This window comes from Synchiropus splendidus, chromosome 12 (genome assembly GCF_027744825.2).
Source record: "Synchiropus splendidus isolate RoL2022-P1 chromosome 12, RoL_Sspl_1.0, whole genome shotgun sequence".
Lineage (NCBI taxonomy): Eukaryota > Metazoa > Chordata > Actinopteri > Syngnathiformes > Callionymidae > Synchiropus > Synchiropus splendidus.
In genome coordinates, this window is record NC_071345.1 from 17,664,745 (window position 1) to 17,686,244 (window position 21,500).

Below are 21,500 nucleotides of genomic sequence, written 5' to 3' on the forward strand. Positions count from 1 at the left end.
GAGACAACAAGACAATGGGGAACAAACAATATTTACCACTCCGTAACCATTGTTCTGAAGTAATGGCAGTACTTCTCTGATGATCATTCACATATGTACCCACAACCTGTCTCGCTGGCTCTTCAATATATTTTACTGCAGACAGCAGCATGAAACCTATACAGCATAAAATAAAGCCAGTCTCCATCAACTTTAATGGTGAAGTTTAAACATTTGACTTGCTTTTGTTGTATATCTGAAAATAAAAAAGGTAAACACATTCCTTTACACAGGACACATTGCATTATATGAGGAAAAAAAATTAATCTGCTGTCACAAATACTTCGGCAGCTGCCAACTCTCTGCTTTTTCTGTTCGTCTCTCTGGCATCTATTTGTGGCCAAATATAGAGGGTCATCGATACAGCCAGCGACGAGTGTCTTCAAACCTTCTCCGCTTGCGGCTAGTAAAGAAGAGTATAAATCCAGCGCCTGTTGTTGACGCTCTCTGCACGCGTTGTTTTCTGCATGAGTGTTGCCGTGCTGTGCTGCTTTTTTAAATGTTCCACCAAGTTGGATGTAGAGTTTTTTGCGGTTGAAATTGTGTTGCTTCCCACACAGTTGACACGGAGACAAATATATTCATGTCTTTGCCTGCGACAAACTCAAAATAATGACAGTATTTTCAACTAAAGAGCTTGTACTTCTCTCCTCGGTCCACGCATGTTTACGTGGTATGCGCTTAAGATGTCCTTTACTGGCACCTCAACAACAAAAATGGCTCCCTTTTTACGGTTTGCATGGCAAAAAACAAAATGCAGTTCATCGGCAAAGCACATTTTTCCTTGTTCCATTTGCAACACAAATTGAAGAGTTGTTTGAATGTAGAATGTGGAGAGGAGAGATGTGAAGAATGGCAACCTTTGGGGTTCGTCGGTGCAGCAAAGGAGGACATGAGGAAGGATACGTGTGACATGGGGTGACCAAGATCAGTTCAAGTGGAGCATCCAACCCCAAACAGGAAGTATTGAAAGACCAACGAGATTCCTCCATGTTGCAAAAGAAATATTGTCAACAGATATTCTGGGATGTAAAATGTCATTTTCCTTTCGACATGGCTCAATGAACCTCGTACAATAAAATCACAGAGCCCAATTCACCACTGACACTTCCAAAAGATGCCAGGCCATCCTCAGTTATTATGTAGCGTTTTAAAAAAAATTCATTTACACTTGAAAACTGTGAAGAACGCAATTGATCATTTTTAAATTAAATTTAAAATTACAGATTTATTGATGCCAGATTTTATTTAGCAGAAGAAAGATACATATACTGAGCAGCTTGTGCACATTTTTTTTAAGTGCCATCATCTGCTCATTTGGGAGGTTTAATTATTAGATCCCAGTGGAGCAGTAGAATAAGTTACTTTTGATAAATTACTGCATCAATCTTAAATTAAATGGTGTCCAACTTTACGGTTACAGTGAGAGTTCGGTGCCAGCAGTGGGGAGGCTACTGAAATGGGTCTTCACATCATTGCGTGTGAGACAGTAGAAACCGATGTACAAGGTAGACTCACACTGACAACACTGACTCACACGGTTTGAGCTCGGGGGAACGTTGAAGATGAGATCGGATTACATGATTGTATGTTGGTAACATTACATGCCCGGGTGTTATTATCTGGTAGCTTTGCCAATACAGCAAAAGCACAATGGAGACGATAGCGCAGGAAGACCATGGAGGTGTTTAAGTAAATCCATAGTCTTGTGTTAAAGCTAGAAAGGCGACAACATTATTATTATTTTTTATGTTGTACTCATGCTGTTGTTGCCAGGCCTCAGTAACACGTCTCCCTCTATTCCAACTGAACTGGAATGTATACTTGAATCTCATAGCTAGACTGTGTTTGCTTTGCTGAATGATTCCAGTTCCGCACAGCGTTCCCTCAATTATTGTGGGGGTTACGTTCCAGGACCTCCCTGCGGTAGTTGAAATCCACAAAGTGGCATCAGCATACCGTACCCCAGATTTCCACATAGAGCGGCTCGAGGAGTGGAGGCAGCCGTCGGAAGCTCAGCAGGGCGATCAACAGCCTCACGTGTTGAGTTTCTTGCGTTAAAAGTTAAACAGTCAAAACTCAGATCGAGATCTTAGCTCCTCCGTTGGAGTTCTGTAAAAAATAAACCATCGTCGATTTGAATCAAAGCTCAGGGCCATCATCGCCAGTATATCTATCACATGAGAAAGAGGGAGAGTGGCATTACAGTATACAACAAGCCTCATTTGCGTGAGAGTTGGCAGCCATGTAAAAACCTACGATACACAGAAGGCACCGTAGGCTCTGCATTTGACTGAAAGTTCTCGCCAGCACCTAATCATTTGAGGTGATATGACAAATATATCAGGTATTTATAATACACACCGTCTCACTCCTAAGACGTCAACCGTCGTCAAGGCAACTTTTCTGTCCAATGGTGGCGCAGAAGTCTACCTCCCATATTGCACTTTTTTGGTGACATGTTGCTTATGGCAGTGATTCTTAACCATAGGGCCGGAAGTCATGGTTGGGCCGCGAGCGCCTTGAACAGTGCCGCTAAAAGTTTTTTTGTATTACATCTTTGGGTCGTGAGGGCTGTGAGTGTGCTCAGTTTTAATACATGAACCACGTATGGTGGCAGCACTGTGTCACTGCATTGACTTGACAGCTGCAAATCTGTGATATGGACAAGTTCTTGAAAAGAAAAAATTGATAAAGAAAGTGATGGCACCCCCCACTAACAGTAACAGCTGTTGTTATGGCGATACTTTCATTTACACTTTACTTACATTTTCTGTGGCGTTCAAATAAAATATATTATTTTTATTTTATGATATTTAGACATGGTTTTATTATATTTATTTATTTATTTATTTATTTTTAACCTGGTTCTGCTGCTGGTTGGCCTTTTCGATGACAAACAAATATATTTGCAATAATCACATGGTTTCATATCATTTCACAAGGTTTGGGTTTGTTTACGTGTAAGTAGATTAAATATGGTCGTTTCTCACAAATGAAACCAAGAATAATGAATCAGTTCTATTGAATGGGCCCCCGGGTCCATTTGTTCTGGGAAAGTTGGGCCCCGAGATAAAAAAGGTATCAAGATATGTCACGGTAATGTGTCACATTACAACACAGGAAGTCCGGTGGAAAATACGTGATGGCTTAGGAGTCGGAATAGGAGTCAAAAAGACATGGTTGGATTTCATATTTCACATGTTGAGGTGCCAAACAACAACACAACAGTCAGTAATGACAGCATCATTATGAGCAACACACAAACATATAATTGAGTTGGATATGGGCTGTGCGACTTTATACAACAGGTAATCTGTTTAGTGGTAACATAGGTGAATGTAACCCCCTGCAGCTGATCAGCTACTTCACAACTAAAGACCCCCGAACCTCCTCATCAGCGGCCTGCACTGGTGTCACAGCTCCGACGACAGTGTGAATCCAGTGGGTGTGTGCAGTGATTAGCAGAGGACTGAGACGTTCAACACGTCAGATGTAAGTGTTAATTCGTGTTGCCAGCATCACAGTGACTCCTTTCTGCCTGCCTGTAATGAGCAGCGGCGCCGTTGTGTGGCTCGCGGTGCTTCCTCCACGTCGCAGCGACACACAGGGCCTTGGTAATTGGTCACAGAGGGGACAATAAATCTGCAGCAAGACGTGGGAGAGACGTGTCGAGATAGTGATGAGCGTGCGCGTTTGCAGGAAGGGGAAGGTGACAGAGGACAGGGGGCGTGCGTCTTTCATCTTCACACGTTTCTCTCTCTAAACCTCTGTCTGTTTACAAGGACTGCCGCCTATTTGCAAAAACACATACATACATTTGCCGAGTGCTGCTGCGGCTGCCGCCCACACGGGTATACAGTAAATGACCTCAGCCCACCGCTGACGGCAAGCACGGATTGTAATCGGACGTTGGCAGCATTGTGTCTGTCAAACTCCGCCAAGGTTACTTAACCTTCTAGTCTTAATTTCCCTTCCATTTTAGCGCCTTCCTCCGTATCAAACATCAGCACACCGAGGAGGAGTTAGAAAAAAAGGGAAAAGAAAGACAAGCGTAGAGGAAAATGAAGAGTGCCATGCCTGGCTGAAGCTTGGAGATGAAAGTCGTAGATGATTCACGTTGCTTTGGCGAAGGGAACCAAACCAAGCTCAGCTGTGCTATTTTTAAACTTCCATCCTGCCGCTAGAGGAAAAGCAGCACAAGACAGCGCTCTGGTGTTGCCACAAGTTTTGTCATGGCAGATATTGCAAAGAGCAATAGGGGCTTGAAACAATGAAATATACACAGCCAGAAAGTTTTTTTCTTTGTTTTTTTTTTCAATTATAAACAGGCAAAACTACCTGAAGTGTTTCCTAAACTAATGTTCATGTAGTTTGTAAGTGGCTTTTAAAAGGGGTTTTTAAAAGTCATGCTTACATACTTAGGAAAACCATTATATATCAAGGTAGATTTTTATGAGTTGATTTGCGATTATTGCCATGATAATTCAGATTGTCACTTTGAATATGAAAGGTTTTTCTTTTTTTTAGAAAAGAAAAGTACAGTCACGGTACAGCTGTCGAAAAATGATCTAAATTTGGCAGAAATAATTTGATAATTTCAAGTTATAAAAATAAATACATGAACAAATGAACAAGTTAATCAATTAAAAAGAAACACTTGTATGAACTTGCATATTTGATCTTTTGAGGAATTGAATGTCAGTATTTTATCAATGTGTTCTTTTGTATTGCATTCAAACACAAGTTCATGCTTTACGATGGGATATCAAGGAATTAATACTTAATGTATCTGACATACTTCACTTCAGTGACGTTACACTTCATAAATAAATAAATACAAAAAATTATGTTCTACTTGATACTACTATATGCTGCATTTAAATGTCTGAAACCACGTCAAATTGAAAGACATGCAGCTGTTTGTTTGCTGCAAACTTCATCTTCTCAACATATAAATATAAATATGTATAATACATACAAACTTGAAGATGAATCTGAATCAACATTGCAACTACATGTGCGGCAAATTTAAATCTTAAATCATGTCACATTCATTAGTTATGGTTCATTATCTAGTCGTGCGTTGACCTCAAATTCTGCCAAATGTACGACTTCCAGTCACTCATTGAATCAGAAAATGTTTAATTTCAGACATTTACTAGGAAAAGAAAATTCGATATTTATTGAGTCAAAAGGCTTTAGTCTTTCACTTGTCCATTCAGTTACATTTATCCTGGAATTATTTGTTTACATTTCCAGACAAACTTATTTTAAGGTACAGTCAGTTTCACTTGTACTTTTCTGGCCATTCATCTTGTGATCATGTTACTTATAGTCGCAATGGAACTCAGGGCCAATTAGATCACATTTATATTGGAAAACACAAGACGTACAGTAACTCTTCATTTTGCTCACAACAAGCATTTGCTCACAACAAGCAAGTTATATAATGAATTTCCTGTGCTTTGTTTTTACAAGGTTTTACAAGGCGTTCTCTCACAAAATAATACAAACAGTGGAGCAGTATTTAATGAACACAGAATGTGAAATCCTCAACCAGTACAGTCACACAAGCCCTACACTTCCATCCTTTTCTACGAAAGGAGTATTATTTATTGTTCTATACAACGGTCTTTACACAACATAATTCTGTGCAGAAGAAGCGTGATAAAGCAACAGTACATTATGACCTTAAAATGCAGGACAAGGTGGCTTGACACAACATTTTTTAAGTGAGACTACTACTACTTTCAATGGTAGGTGAGGTGTTTGACAGTCATTTTATTGCTCCAAGTTTTTATGACTTGCTAAACTTCATCATGATTATTGTTGACCAGTGACCAATGTACTGGAAAATGGTCGACAAACAGTAACAGAATTCCAAAGTAATGGACCAAAAAGAATCGACACAATTACCCAAATTGCTGAGTGCAACATGAGCTGAATGATTTAAAGAAGTGCGCGTAGCCCCCAGCCCTCTGTTCCCACCAAGTAAACACTCTCGCTGTCCCCGTTCATCACAAACAGCACATCTGGTGTGACAATGGCACGTTGGAGAGAGAGCCGCCAAGCTGCAAAAAGACTGACAGCCTGCTCCTGTTTACGGCATGTTACCACGGCAACACGTCCATCAATCACACCTCGCAGCGATGGCCTGACCCACGCTTTCTGCCGGGGAGCAGAGCTGCAAAGATGAAGCCTTTTTAATTTACATGCTGACACACTGCCGCTCTCTCTCCTTGCTATTTCACAAGTGCGCACTCTAGTTCCCAAACAGATACCTCACACTCACACCCATGAACAGTTACACACACTTTAACAGCCACACATTTGAATTGTTAATCTAAATAACAGTTGAGACGTCTTCTGCAAACAACACAGTCGGTACAGTCACACCACATGGTGCCTTTTTGTTTCCTCCTCGGTTGACGATAGTCTCACTCATGGTTTAACTCACTGAGGTCACCACTGCTCTGAAACTTCCATGTTTTCACCACGGAAAATACAATAAAGTTCCTCAGTCATTGTATCAGAAAATATATCAATACATAAGGATATCCGATCCCTCAGAAGCTGAATCTGCAATTTCTCTGTCTCAAGTCTATCAGTGGTGATTGCAAGCAGAGTCACAGTGCTGAGTATGAGTCCAAAATAAGAAGCAATTTTCTTGTGTAAATTTGGGAGAGAAAGAGTGAAAACAAACTTGAGGGAAACTTATCAATATGATGATCAAGAGAGCAAACAGAAGATAGAGATACAGGTCTTGACAGCCAGAACATGTTTTCATCAGGCGTAAGACTACTATACAAAACGCTGCTGATCAAGACAAGAGTGTGAAGAAAAAAAGGGTGGCTATCTTCGTAGGTCAGATCACCAGAAATCTGGCGCCTTATTTTATATTAGCACACTTTCACGCTGTGCTTTCTGGTCCACTGAGATCCAGACACATCCAATCTTGACCTAACTTCCAGTGGTTTACAAACATAAGGCAAACCCCTGTAGCAGCCATCGTAAAATTCTTGCTCTGTTCCCAGCATGGGGTTTCGACTGCCCATCATGGACATTCTTGACATCTTCTCTGCCAACATAATGCTTGGGAAACTAGATCAGACTTTGCTGATATTGAGCCCAGTGTCGCGTCTAAGGACTGGTGGCTGCACTTTGCTGTACCTAGAGTGAAGTGGAATATTGCTTACATCCACATTGAAGCGTAAGAGCATGACATCCTGAACCGCGGGGAAATTGCTTCACTTGTGTTAGGCATTTCTATGTTTCTACACACAATCATACACCAAAGCGGTGGCCCAGCTGAACCAGCTAACATTGCTATGTGGCCCCAAAGTAGTTTAACATCCAGAACAGCGACGTCATGGGCCAAAAACGTTTACTTACAGTCCAAGTTGTGGGGCAAACAAAACATATTCTTATCCGATTAGATCTAGAGAAGCCTCTCAACAGGCTCTGCTTAAGCATAAACATACGTCTGCGTCCACATCCTTCATGGCATTTAGAATTTCCACTGGTGAGGAAACAACCTGTCACTCACTGCAGTTTTCGTGGGTCAGTACATGAGATAGATCAAGCTTTTGTTGCACTCTGAGCAGCCATTACATTATATATAAATCTCGAGCAGGCTACATTAAATGTCCTAGTGTTTAACACTTGTGTTCCTGCACGTCATTTACAACACATTCTAACAGGAGGCCTGAAAATGTATGAAAACTTTGGTGATATACAGGTTGTTTTCCTGCATCATTAGATCAATGAGCATAGACTTTAGTCAGAACAAAAAGACTTGGACAAAACTTGAAATGAGGCTGTATTGGAGACTAATATTACAGCTATAAGAACATTGCAAAGGAGAGGACGTTATCTGTGAAGCAGCTGATGAGTTCACCACACTTGAGTCATGGAGTGAATATGACATTTTTATACACAGCTATCCAAAGTACTTGACAATAAAGGGTAAAAAAAACTGACCTGGTAAATAACACGGTCATGAGTGCATCAAAAATACCTCTCGCAAGCTGTACCTGGTAAGGTGAGTTTGTGCCAGCATCTCCTTTGAGGTTCAGAACGATCAGCATCCATCAGTCCAAACCCTGGTGTGAAACAAGTCAAGGAACGTTCTACTACATGTGCGAGTGTGTAGATGAAATGCAGACGCATGCTGTTGCACCACTATCCTCCCCGAACACACACACCCGCACCTGCGGAATGGAGGCTTTTACGTGGGCAGATGAATGTGGAGCAGCAGTAGAGTAAGTGCTAATGGCTCTGAAATGAGTCGGCTACAAGTCATTGAAGAAGATGATGTTGTCCTCTGACACAAATGCTTCCTGCTTCGTCCGGCTCGAGTCTGAGGGCGGCTGTTTGTGCTGCGCGTAATTGCCTGGAGGACTGATTCTGAACAATGTGTCATCTCACAGACCGTAATCAAGCCTCATTATTCATTCTTTACCGGGCCAGTCTGGCCGCAGGAGACACAATGGCTGACCCTTCAGCGCCGCATCTCTGCTGCCTGGTGCCTGTGCGACCACTTCTGCTCTCGCTTTCTCTCCGCCACTTCAGCGCTCGGCTTCGCCACCTCTTTAGAATCATCTGCTCTCATCTTGCCTCTTTGCCCTCTCCCTTTCTCACATCTCAGCCTGCGACTCCGTCTTCTTTCTCTCTCCGAATTCCTTCCTTCACACTCATCAAACTTGAATTTCGTGCATCAGAACTCTCCTCCGCCGCTTCAGCAACAATGAAATCACACTCTGGTAAATCTCGCCTTAATTCCCCCTCACATCTTTCATTTTTCATTCACTTTCTCTCTTTCGGTTTCTCTTTGTTAAAATCACAGTTCTCCAAGTGAGTAACAGGGCTTTAACAACCGCCATTCTTCTCCACCCACACCACCCCCTTGCGCAAACCCAGAGGGGGTGACAAAGAGCTAATTTCTGTCATTATTACCGTACAGGCCTTATGCCGTTAATCTACAATAAGTGAAATTCATTATCCTGATGGAGGGCTCTCTCAGAGAGAGACAGAGAGAGGAGAAAGCTGATCAATAACTCAATCTTCTGCTCTGCATGGGGTCCTTCTCTTCTGTCTCAGACCGCCAGTGTGTCTGATGGTGGGGGCAGCAGCAATCCACGTCGTTTTGGTTGGAGCAGCGTGCTGCACGATCAATGGACACAATCTAATCAGCCACTATCACCACCAATGACTTAGCGTGTGGGACCAGCGTAATAGCATTAGCCGGGCTAGTGTGTGATGTGGAGGTGGCCCACCAAAGTTCAAGGTCATTCGTGGGTTTGTGAGAATTGGAGACCGCATGAAAAGGAATGGAAAACAAACAGACAATGTGTCGCCTTACGTGTGAACTGTGACAAATTTTTGAGTTGACCCAATAGCAGATGTACAGGAGGAGGAGGAGAAAATCCTCCTGCGGACTGGTGGCTACAGGCTTTAGGAGGGAGACATGGAGATTCAGCTGGACAGCAGACTTGTGGATGACCTGTTCTTCAGTAAAGAACCGGGCAAGTTAGTTACTCAAACTGCAGGGGGAGATCATGTGTAAACAGCCACACCTTCTGTCTGGGCTTGTACTTGGATCCCCGAATCCAATGCCTCTTCATGAGGGGTTTCTTGGGTTGAGCAGTGCAGGACAGAACAGCCCGAGCGTTGTCCCAAACAACACGGCTGTGATGGATGTGAGCTATGGCAGAGAAGACCGTGGCAAAGTACCAGGGATATTCATGGGCGAAAAAATTTGTGGGGCTTACAAAAAAGGTTTTTCTAGGACACAACTAGCAAGAATGGTGGCACATAAGGAACAAATCAACCATCAACATATGACCATTCATGTATGAATTAGCAGTGATCCTAAGGTGTGCTATCATAAGCAAATATCAAGTGCAATGATTCTAAATCCTTAGTTTTGTGTATTCTTTTTCTGCTGTAGGGGTTTCAGTACATTGCCTATTAGACAACCATTCCAACACACGCAGCACACATCTCTGGCTGCCAAGTAGCTAGTGTAGTAACAGGTTAAGAGGCTGATATACCACAGTGATAGTCCGATGCAGTATTAATAATAACTGAAACATGGCAACCTCAAGGTCTTGCTTTAAATACAGAGTGATGACTTGCAATGAAATTCCGTATTTTGAACAAAAAAACTGGATAACCCACAACGCGTAATCAGGTAACTGAAAAGGGAAATTTTGGATGCGTGTGTATGTTTGTGCTTCATCATGTGAATGTGAAAGGATAAAAATAAAGACATAATGTTAGAAATGGAGGTCCCAGATGAAAAAAGAAGAGGCAGTCAACCAATGAGCTTCATGAAAATGGTAAAGGACATGCAAGATAGGTTGAAATGGAGGAGGCTTACTAGCTGTGGCAACCCCTGGAGGGAAATGGTGAAAGACAAAGAAGATGAGGTGGTCAGAAATGGATAGGATGATACAGAGTGAATCGTGTAAATCGCCTCTCAGCTGTGTGTCCATTGCATTTCACCAGTCAAGGTGTGTTAAAATGGGCAGATGACATTTTGTCTGAGCAATATAAAAATATAAGTTTGATATAGACATTTACCCAACAGTGTCATGTCGGTCTTCCCCACTGACGTCTGATAAAGCAGAACTACGGATGACCAAGGCTTGCCTTTATGCCCCCTCTTAGCGATTAAATATGACCTCTCAACCTCATCCCCCTAAGCGAGGACCGTGTACCTGTTAAATTCTATTACTTCAGTCGATCGATCAGACTTGCCCCAGCTTTATGGCAATAACCCTTATAGACATATATCTGATAGAGAAAGCTGCAGGAAACAGCTTTCCTCCAGAAAGAACATGATGAAAATGACAGATTTTATGTCCCCTGCCATGTCAATAAAGCAGCACCGCTGAGCCGAGTTACGTACAGAGAGGACTCCTGGTCTTTCCAGCGATCTCATCAGCGGCAGCAGCGAGGAGCAGGGGAAGTAGCACGCCGCCTTAATCAGCAAGAGAGCAGCGATTTCTGCTAACAGACGTGTGTACAGGCTTCACTGTGAGCAACTCTGATGAGCTTGTTCAGAGTAAGACCCCTTTCAGGGAGTGATTTAGGTCATTTAAAAGTAAGACGTCAGCAATGTCAATCCCCATACGTTTGGCTGGATGTAGACTTAAAATGAATTCAGACTGTCTGCCTTCACTGAGTCTGAAGCGAGGGAAGGCATGTGGCAGGAAATCAACTGCTCTCATGGTCCGCCTCAGTCTTGAAAACACACGTGTCATTAACCCCTGAACTGCCCCAGCAACGCCCTGTTTAAAGCTCTCTGTAATAGCACACAATAGTCGACAACAATCAATTCATTTTCATCATTAAAGCAAGAAGCAGAGTTTGGTTGCATAATTAATACACCACATTGCTCAGTAGTGTAACTGTATGTTCACACCAAAGACGACTTGGCGACATTTGTTGCGCTACTTGCACCAAGAAGTCTGTGGATCAACACATTCTCACTCCCAAGGCAACAGATAGCGACTCTCTTCAAGACAGTGTCAACATAGAATCCTACGTCGGTGGAAAAGGCTTTCTATTGAAGCGCATGCTCCACCTTCTTTGGCATATCCTGACGCCGTGGGCAGTTCATTGTGTAGAGAAGAGCTGGAGGTTGGGTTTAGGGTCGGCCATGGGATGGCACTCTCACTCTGTATACCATGGTACGCTACTACATATATTTGTATACATGCTAATCTTAGTGAAGAGAACACACATCTCTTAGCCCCTCTCTGTGGGAAATGATAACTCTTTTACCCCATTGAAATACGTATGCATCAATGCGCAATGTGGACGAGACACAAAAGTCACTTGCAGATAGTCACTATTTGACGTTTTTGGAGTGAGAATGGGTTGTTAAGGTAATAGAGGCAGAATTGAAAACCTTTTATCTACTTTGGAAGTAAATGCAAAGCTAAAAAAGACTTGACCGTTTCTGAGTCCATCAGATCCTTTACAGGAGCCATGCGGCATAACCATACAATCTGGGCTCTGACTGGTCAATGTGGCACAACAGTGCTCATTGGCCCAGTGGCATTGGTATGACATCAACGTAGGGCACAAAAGTCACTTGCAGATAGTCACTATTTGACGTTTTTGGAGTGAGAATGGGTTGTTCAGGTAATAGAGACAGAATTGGAAACTTTTTATCTACTCTGGAAGTAAATGCAAAGCTAAAAAAGACTTGACCGTTTCTGAGTCCATCAGATCCTTTACAGGAGCCATGCGTCATAACCATACAATCTGGGCTCTGACTGGTCAATGTGGCACAACAGTGCTCATTGGCCCAGTGGCATTGGTATGACAAAAGGGATCAGGAATTCGCTGAAGATGCCACCTAGTTACCCCAAGGGTACTGCAGAATGTGCTGCATAGACTAGTCTTACACTTTGTCGCACATACTTGCAGCTTCTGAAGTTTGAAATATTAGGTGAAGACAACAAATAAAAGCAGCATCAGCAAACATGATTGGTGAAAGTACTTGCTTCATGTACTCCAGTATAAAGGTCAAATACAGGCGACAACATGCCCATTTAGGTTCTTGCTTCCTTGTATGAAAGATCTTGTGGTCACCTCCCAGTTGGACCAGTCGTAATAGTCACGCCGAAAACCTTCTCTAAAAACACCTCCCAAAAAGTTTAAACAGAAAATGTCATGAAGAACAATTGTGAATTTTGGGTAGAAGAAAACCACCTCCATTTGCGCATCACCATGTAGCAGTTGACCAGCTCTTTCGTGTTCTGTTCTTCAGGATCACCCTGTCCTGATGTTCTCATGAGCCATCTGTTAGAATCCGGGGAGCTAAAAACCCTCTTGTCATTCAGTCATCATTGCTGATACACTTAAAACAAACCCAGAGGAAGTTTATATTGTAATAAAACCACATTTCCGTAGAAGCTACAGCACTTTCGCTCCCCATCAGCCCCAACACTTCCTACTCTCTCCTCCCTCAAAAGAAGTGGCTGTAAAGAATCACTCAAGCCGCACTAAGCAGATGCCTGAGAGTTAGGTCATTTTCCCAGGAGCCACTGAGTGGGCATTGGCAGGACCTCAAAAAGAGGGGACACCATCTGTTCGCCTCCTGAAAAGGTTGGTGACACCTTCTGTGGTACCAACAACTTCTAATTAAGTAGCCGAGTATGTGGCGGCAACAGCAGCTCTAACACATGATGGTGGGCTTGCCTCATGCTGACGACAACACAACAGACCCCCGGTCAGTCTGATGCACCTCACCGCATCTGGCCATGAACTAATGAAGGATCTATAAAAAGTGAAAAATGGTCACGCTCCCCCAGCGGTGGAGTGGAATGCTTCACCTCAAGTAAAAACACCATAAGGTGGTTTGATGTGTCACTTCCACCGCTCCTCTGGTTACCCCAGTGCAAAACTTTATCTGGATGCTATATCAAACTGTTGCTGAGCTCCGTTTGAAACGAAATGATCCTTTGCAATATCAGGAATATTCGAATCCTACTCAACCATAACCCCTTGCTAAATCATCTTTTATTTTTCTACATGATAATTAAATGTTCCACAGACGCCTCCTAAGCCTGTTGGTCAATGGTTGTGTTAATTGCATTAATACCAGGATTAAAGCAAAAAGACTCGACATCTTCTCTGATTTCCATCGCTCTCACAGCCAAGTCTGCGGCTCAGAAATGTTACTAATCAGGCTTATTAAGTAATTAAAAAGAGCTCTTAATTATATCAGCACCACCGGGACCTGTGCGGCGGTGAGCGTGAGCGGGGCTTTGCTAGTGTGATGGCTGGGCCATTTCACAGGAAACAAGGACATATTTTTAAGTCAATATGTTAAGTGTTCAATGAAAGATGAAGCAGCCTAAAGCTAGATTAAAAGAATTTAATTAATAACATTTTCTCGTCGTCGAGGAGAAGAAAATGAAAGAGTTTGGCAGGTAGACAGGCTCCGTCTCGAGAGGATGGACAAGCAGCGGTTTCACCAGCCATCACTCAGCCTCCTCCTCAGAAGGAACAGTCTCCGGAAGCATGACCTCACTGTGTTTCTAACATATTCTGATTTGTAGCTTGAGTATGATTCAAACACAAACTCAAAAGAGGACAGAATTCCGTGGAGAGCTTTTATTGGATGCGAACCAAAGTACGATCAGTTTTGATGCCATTGCCCTTGCGAAGCGCAAACAGGAGGGAGGAACCTTGGCAAACTATTCCCACACCTGCTTTGAACAAAGAACAAACTGAAGTTGTGTGCGAAGCTTTATTGTTGCCTTTGTTCAATGTGAAATCGGAAACACGTCATATTGCTTGTCACGGCTGATTTTGAGGTTAAAGGTGTCATGCTCTTTGAATATGAGAACACAAACCCATGTCAGACTCAGATTCAGATGCCATAACAAGGGAACTGCCGCATCATTGTGCTCTCTCTTTAAAATACTTGTCATCTTGTCAACAAGCATTACATTAAGTTCACAGACAGTCTGCTACTTAACTGCCAGGACCGCTGGTTGGCAACCAACCGCCTTTGTCCAGGTGGGCGAGAGACAGATGGCCAAAGAACACCTCCAGATTCATGCCCACTTAAACGCACCCAGGGACTGGGAAATGCAAGTTTACATAAGTCAAAGACTCACCTTCCCACCTGAAACTGCAGCAACTAACCTGTGCCCAACCTGCTCCTTTGGTCCAAATCCAAAATGCTAAGCACGAGTGGCTGCTGAAGCAGAGGAACATGGCGGCCAGGCATTTGTGCGTCCAGTAATGGTGGGCTGTTGAGCCTTTGTTTCAGGTGAACTGAGGCTAAAGAAGGAAGGTGAAACTCAACAGAACTTGCAAGTGCTGCAGTGAGAGGCAGCCACTTGCTGTGCTGGAACAGAAGGAAACTATGGGCACTGCCAGCTCTGATCAGCCTCCGATGGGCCATGCTCAAGTGAGGGTGTATTGTGGTAAAAGGCTGAAATACTGCGTGGCGCTGGACGAATGTTACAGAACATTTAAGTGTTATCGGGTGTTCAGAAAAATGCAGTACGCCATTTTTCCTCACAGACAACAATGCTTTTTGAAAATTGACACAGAAATAACTACACATATTTAGTAAACATTATTAAAATGGATTAACCAAGTTTCTGATCTAGTTTGGTAATGAAAACGCACACAGTTATGACAACAAACTCACAGGAGCACACAGGAGCGTCTCAGAAGCTAATAACATTATTGTGATGCTCATGTACTTTAAATACATCTTAAACTACCCACAGTTGAAATGTGCAGTAGTACTAGTATGCGCAGTATAATGCTAACCACATGCTGGAAACAGTAAACAGGAATGTTCCACGGTTGCTGGTGTATTGCAAAACTGCAAAATGAAATGCATATACATAATATGGTCTTCACTGAACGTCCCACTCATTTCTGACACTCGACAGTTTTATATAAACTGTAAAAGAACGTACCTCCTTTTTTGGAATCCCACGTATGGAGAAAGGTTTCCCATGGTCACGTGACATGGCTTCTGCTGACATAGCAGGCTGATATGGATGGATGATATATACTGTATCGTAAAACTTGTACATTCTGCATATTTGCTACTTTTTGAAGTAGACCTGATAAATAACAGTTGTGTGGTTGACTTCCACCCTACACAATCATGGTTGCATGTGTCCAGGTGTATTGTGGTGCAGCCTCAGTGTAAGATCTGGGGATATAACTAGACCTACCCTTAATGTGATTCGCCCTGTTACCAAGTCCAATACGTTCCCACTGAAGTCAGAAACAAGGGTAGTTAGTGGAGTAAGTACAGAGCAGCAACAACAGAGCTTTTGATCTGGACATCAGCCACAGACCAAACTTATCAGTAAGTAAAGTTCTACCACACAACAACTGCAGGCTTTGTGACATCAGTGCTACTGCTCAAGAAATATCAGTGTCATCTGAAGTATCCGGCAAACTTGGAGACATTTTGTGGGACGACTTCACTGACAAATTGGCAGCAAATGAGTTGATAAGCAGTTTAAGTGCGATAATAGACATCGAAGAACCTCCAACGTTCTGTTATTTTTCATCTCCAGCCCTCCGGCAAAATATCAAAATTGCGACTCTTACATGAATAATGCATGTGTTCATTCGATGAGGATTATGGGAGCACAAGGTCCCTGCAACCCCCATCCCAGAAACTTCTTGTCTCACAGCAGGGAGGAGTGCGTGTGAGAGCGTAGGGGTTTGGGTGGAGGGGTGTACAGCCCACCCTCTGTTTGCCTGCTGCACCCCCCTGCAGGGAGACATGGCACCCCCTGCAGGAGGTGCAGCGCTCCGTTTCCCTTGTCCCTCTGGGCGAGCCTGTGTGTGTCACACACATGCACAAACGCACACTGCGATTGTTGACCTATCAATCAAAAGTACCACGCAAGAAACCACCTTTGTTACACGCCATGCTGAAGTATGAAGTTTGGAATTCCCAAAGATTACGTACAGAGACCAGAAAATAAGGATGAATTTTGCGGAAAACCACTGACTACCTGCCTCACCAAACCAGACACCAGATGACAATCATCATGTTGTGGTAGCTGAACTGGAAAAAGGTCAATAATACCCTTAACCTTCACCGCCATGGTCAACTCTGAGAAAATTTTCCAAGAGAAACATGGAGCTCCGATGTCAGTCATGATTATTTCGCTCATGTGTCCAGTGCCCCATTTGAAATGAAGACACACAGACCCACACAAGCGAGCGCACACGCGCACTTCCTCTCAATTAGCCAACAATTACCAGCACATAGATCTGCTCCACTTCCACAGGAAACAATATCATTGCTCAACTAGCACACTCCAATATTAAGTGATAATGGGATTGTTAGTCCATGGATGAGCTATACCTTTAATTATGCTGCTGGAGCGCACACACACACACACACAGTTCCTCCTCTAAAACACACACACACACAGACTCAGTCATAGAGTAATTGGCTGAGCAATGGGAGAAGAGGTCTGGATAATTAATTAATCTATCTGACTGGGCAGAGACGCAAGGCCAGTTTTACATCCCCACCAGGGAGAAGAAGGGAGGGAGGTGGAGAGAAATAGAGAGAGCTGCTTGCTGCTCTGAGACGATCTATGGCCTTGCATGAAATGGAAACGACTTGTCAGAATGTATTAGGTGTGTATGGGCTATAATTTCACACACACTGCCGTAGATATCTCACACCTCTCACACACATATGCTGCCTTATTCACACCCACAGAACTGCACACACGCACTGCAACTACATATTCATCTACATTTATCGAGCTGACAGCGCTGCAAGATTATTGATCTTCAGTCAAATTGCGGTGCGACCTGGTCCGCCGTACACTTCAAATGATATTCACTTTCTTTATTTACAGTGATGAAGGTGGGAAAATTCTGACACAAATTATTTTTGAGTCCCGCCTGACAGAGAAGACGGGTTATATCCCGCAGCACAAGGTCACTCAGCGGCAGGTTTTCGCTTTATAATGATGAAACGTGGGTTTCAACGTTTCGAGATTTCTTTTTTATTTTTCTTATTTTCTTTTTTTTAGGGGGAGAGAGGTTATTCAAGGACTATATAATATCTATAAATAATTTATAAAACACAAACAATTTTTTTCTTGCTACCAGCGACTTCACTTGTGTGGCTAAAGTTAGCACATTGGAAAATCAAGTTTTTGTAAAATATAAAAATAATAAAAGTCTAGATTTAGGGACAACTAGCAGAGACCCACCTGAGGATCTGAAGGTAGCTCATAGGGTGGCAGCAGTTCTACTATGTAAGCGGGGGCCAGGCCAAGTCTATCTAAAGGGGACAGTGGAGCTAACACTGTAGTGATGTGCTGCCATCTGTTAGCCAGCTAGCATGAGAGAGATTTGTTGTTGGTGCCAGTGAGGAGAGAGTTGCAGTTGTCCAAGCTGGAGAATATGAATGCTCGCATTTGGTCTGTGACAGAATAAGTTTGATTTTTCAGATCATTTTCAACTGGAGGAAACAGAACTGGACTGTTTTTTTTTATTGTATTGTTTTTATTATATGAGGGTCAAAGGAAAGTGAGGTGTCATCTAGGCTGCTATCAGGGAAGCTAGGAGAGTTTGGTGAGGGAGACTAATATTTCAACAACACAGATCAATGACTGTGGTTACTGTACGGAGTAATGTACTGACGGCTCAGAAAAAAACAAATTATTGCGTTAGTCCAGCTAAGTTGAGACTTTTAAAATGCATGTAAACAACTTAGTTCGTCTCACTACATGACCTTGATAATGCGGTTAATAGCAGGGCTAAGCTAGCATGTAGCTGAGTAGCTTGACTATGACCGGACTTAAGCTATCCTACAAAACAAACAAACTCATTCCAATAACCTTCTATACAATGGGGAAGTTGTGTGTGTAACCTGATGTAGTATGAGTTCTTCAGTCGATGCGGTGAACACATGACAAGCCTGATATCAGTTGCGTTTTTGCAACATGACAATGATCTGGAGATGTGCAGATTTGTCTTCTACTTTCTTCACTCTGTTTGTTTTGACCGTTAGTTCCACAAGAAGATTAGAAGTCAAGATATGGTGGTTTTAGGTGACAACATCACCACCGCGTTAGCAACCGTTAGCGTGGTTGCTAATTTAGTCAGGGCTCACAACAAAAAAAGTGAGGCTCTGTGCTTTTGTTACTTGACATATATCATTCTTGTGACACATAGATAACACAATCTCCAGAATATGTAATGTTATTCCGAAACTTATGAGTTTAATCCTAAAAACCTGCTGAAACATGTTGAGGATGATGACAGCTCCATGATGATGACAGCTCCATGATGGTGACGCGGTTGAACAACCGCTCTGAAGTCAAACTAGTTATCAGTCAGCATGATCGCTGTCTACAATATAAGATTCACACAGTCTGAAATGGCTCCTCACTACCTGTCGGTTTCGATTGCTCTTCCTCCACGGCTATAGGAACTGGAAGAGCTGAAGAGCTCCTGGCGCCACCCCTTGTCACAGTGGTGAACTACTCTCAGCTCTTGTTGTTTCTGCACTGCATGTAAACCAGGAAAATTTGACTCAATTGTACTTGTCGGCTTCAAGATTCACAGCAGCACAGGTCACTGCCTGCAGAGCGCTATGGACACAGAGTGCATAGTCGTGCCTTTGTGTTTGTCCCAGCACCACTGCTCAAAGACAAGTCAAGTTGAGGTGTAAGCTTGTGAATGATGCGCAAGCACACTGAATACCTGGGTTGTGGAACGCTTGAGTCAGACCCCAAGGCACATTTGAGATTGACCAGAGAAGCCACTGTCATCCAATTGTCCGACCTTTTCCTAAAGTGATGTAGAACCTGCTCCACTGCAATCAGATCCAAAACATCTGCAGTCATTCCATAACCATGTAGGGCATTAGCCCATGTTGAAATGGACAGCAAGTCATGTCCTACTAAATGAGTTGAGGATAACTTAATTAAATACACATGTAAAACAACAAACCAGTGACAGAGATTGAAAGTTTAAAGTGTAAAACGGAACTCCAGCTGAAGTTGTCATCAGCAGCAGCAGTTTTTCAAACTCAGTGTGGTATCAGTAACTTCAGAACCCTCCATGTGTCAGTGTCTGTCGGAGCGAACAACAACAGGATGGAAGGAACACAACACACCTCATCGGAGAGGGGAAGTGGCAGGTACATCACGTCTGTGGTAATGGAGCAGCAGATGGAAGTAGCAGACTCACGTGACACCTTTTGACACAAGCACACACCGTGTTCATACAATGAAAACCCTGACAAAAACAATCTGCCGTCGCGATGGTGGTGAAACATCACGTCTATAAATAAGCAACAAATGCACACACACACAAGTTGAGCCAGGTGATGCTTCAGCTCCTACTTTTTGTGTTAATGCCGCAGGTTACATAAAAGCTCTGTGGTTCACATGTTCTGTTAGAAAATACAATCTTTTTTACAGATGCTTCTTATGGGTCTCACTGACATGGTGCAGTTTTTTCCATGATGGAGTGAATCTTCTTAAAGATACAAATGTTCTTGGCTTAAATTTTAGGATTCCTTCACTTAGACAAGTGACCGCTTCATCCACTATCCCACGTAGAAATGCGTAAGTCATGAGAGACTAAACTTCTTGTGTTTTCTCATGGCTGTTATTGTTGGAGTCTTACCTGTGGCTGATTGTTTTGTGTGTCAATGAAGTGACTGTAGAGTTATGCATGGAAGTTGTTGGATGTAGAAGGTGCATGGCCCAAGACATTTTTGCACAGGCACCCTGCGTGCAATGCGATGGACTGGCGACCGGTCCAGGGTGTATTCCTGCCTCTCGCCCAATGACTGCTGGGATAGACTCAGCACTCCCCACAACCCTGAACAGGACTAAGTGGTGGATACCAGTCCCTAGAGTCCAAGGAACCGCCTGTCATTGCTTGATCTGTATTATAAAGCAAGCAAACTGTCTCTATGGCTCTGTGTGTTTTTGCCACAGTGATAAATGTTACATTACAGATGTGAAATTGTGGGTTCTAATGCTGTATTTCATTAGGCTTTTTAGGTTGGCTTCACATAGCAAAACTTCTCCGGCAATTGTTTTATTTTGTTTTAATTCTACAATACATGATTAAATCAGGCCCTAAAAGTGGGCCACACATATAAGGATTTTGAAAATCTCAATCTCAAAAATGTGTCTGTCAGAGACTTCACAAATGAATTAAAAATAAATAAATAAAGATACAGGGTTTAACAGGGTTTCTGGGTTTAATTCTAGTGTCTATGTTAGTCTCAACGCTGTACACCTGACACAATAAGATTCTTTCGGTCCCAGCAATGCAAGAAACTCTTCCTCCAACTCAGAAATCTTGCGTGATAAAACAAAGTGGAAACATCACAACAGACATTAGAAACCTATTAAAATGCCAGAAGTCGTTGGTTCAACTAAATGGTGGGAGTGATACCTCTTTATTTTTTGCCCAGTCAATATGTCAACCGACTACCTTTACAATCAGATACAAAACAGCAAACCAAGAAACAGATCTGGAAAACCTGAGGATGATCGCTGTCAATGCACTTCTGCAGCACCTAGTGATCTAACCGATGCATCATCTTCAGTTAGTGTAACAGCCAGACAGACTGACAGGTGTAAGTACCAGGGAGAGTGCCACAGCAGCAGTGCGAAAATTTCCAGCCGTGAGGAGCATTGCTATGAAGTAAACAGTTAACTGCCCTAAGCCACGTTCAATCCCCTGAGTCCCCTGGCTACCGTTTTGGCATAGTCTCAAGGCAATATCCCGACTCTATCTCATGTCACCATTCTGGCTGTCGTTCAGTTCTCACCTTGGCTGCTTGACAACTTCCCTCCTGGCTCTGGTTCAAGCTCCACGGTGGATGTGTTTTAGGGGCTTCATTGTGGCTGTGTTTCAGGAGCCCTCCACCTCCCTATTTGGTTTCTGCACCC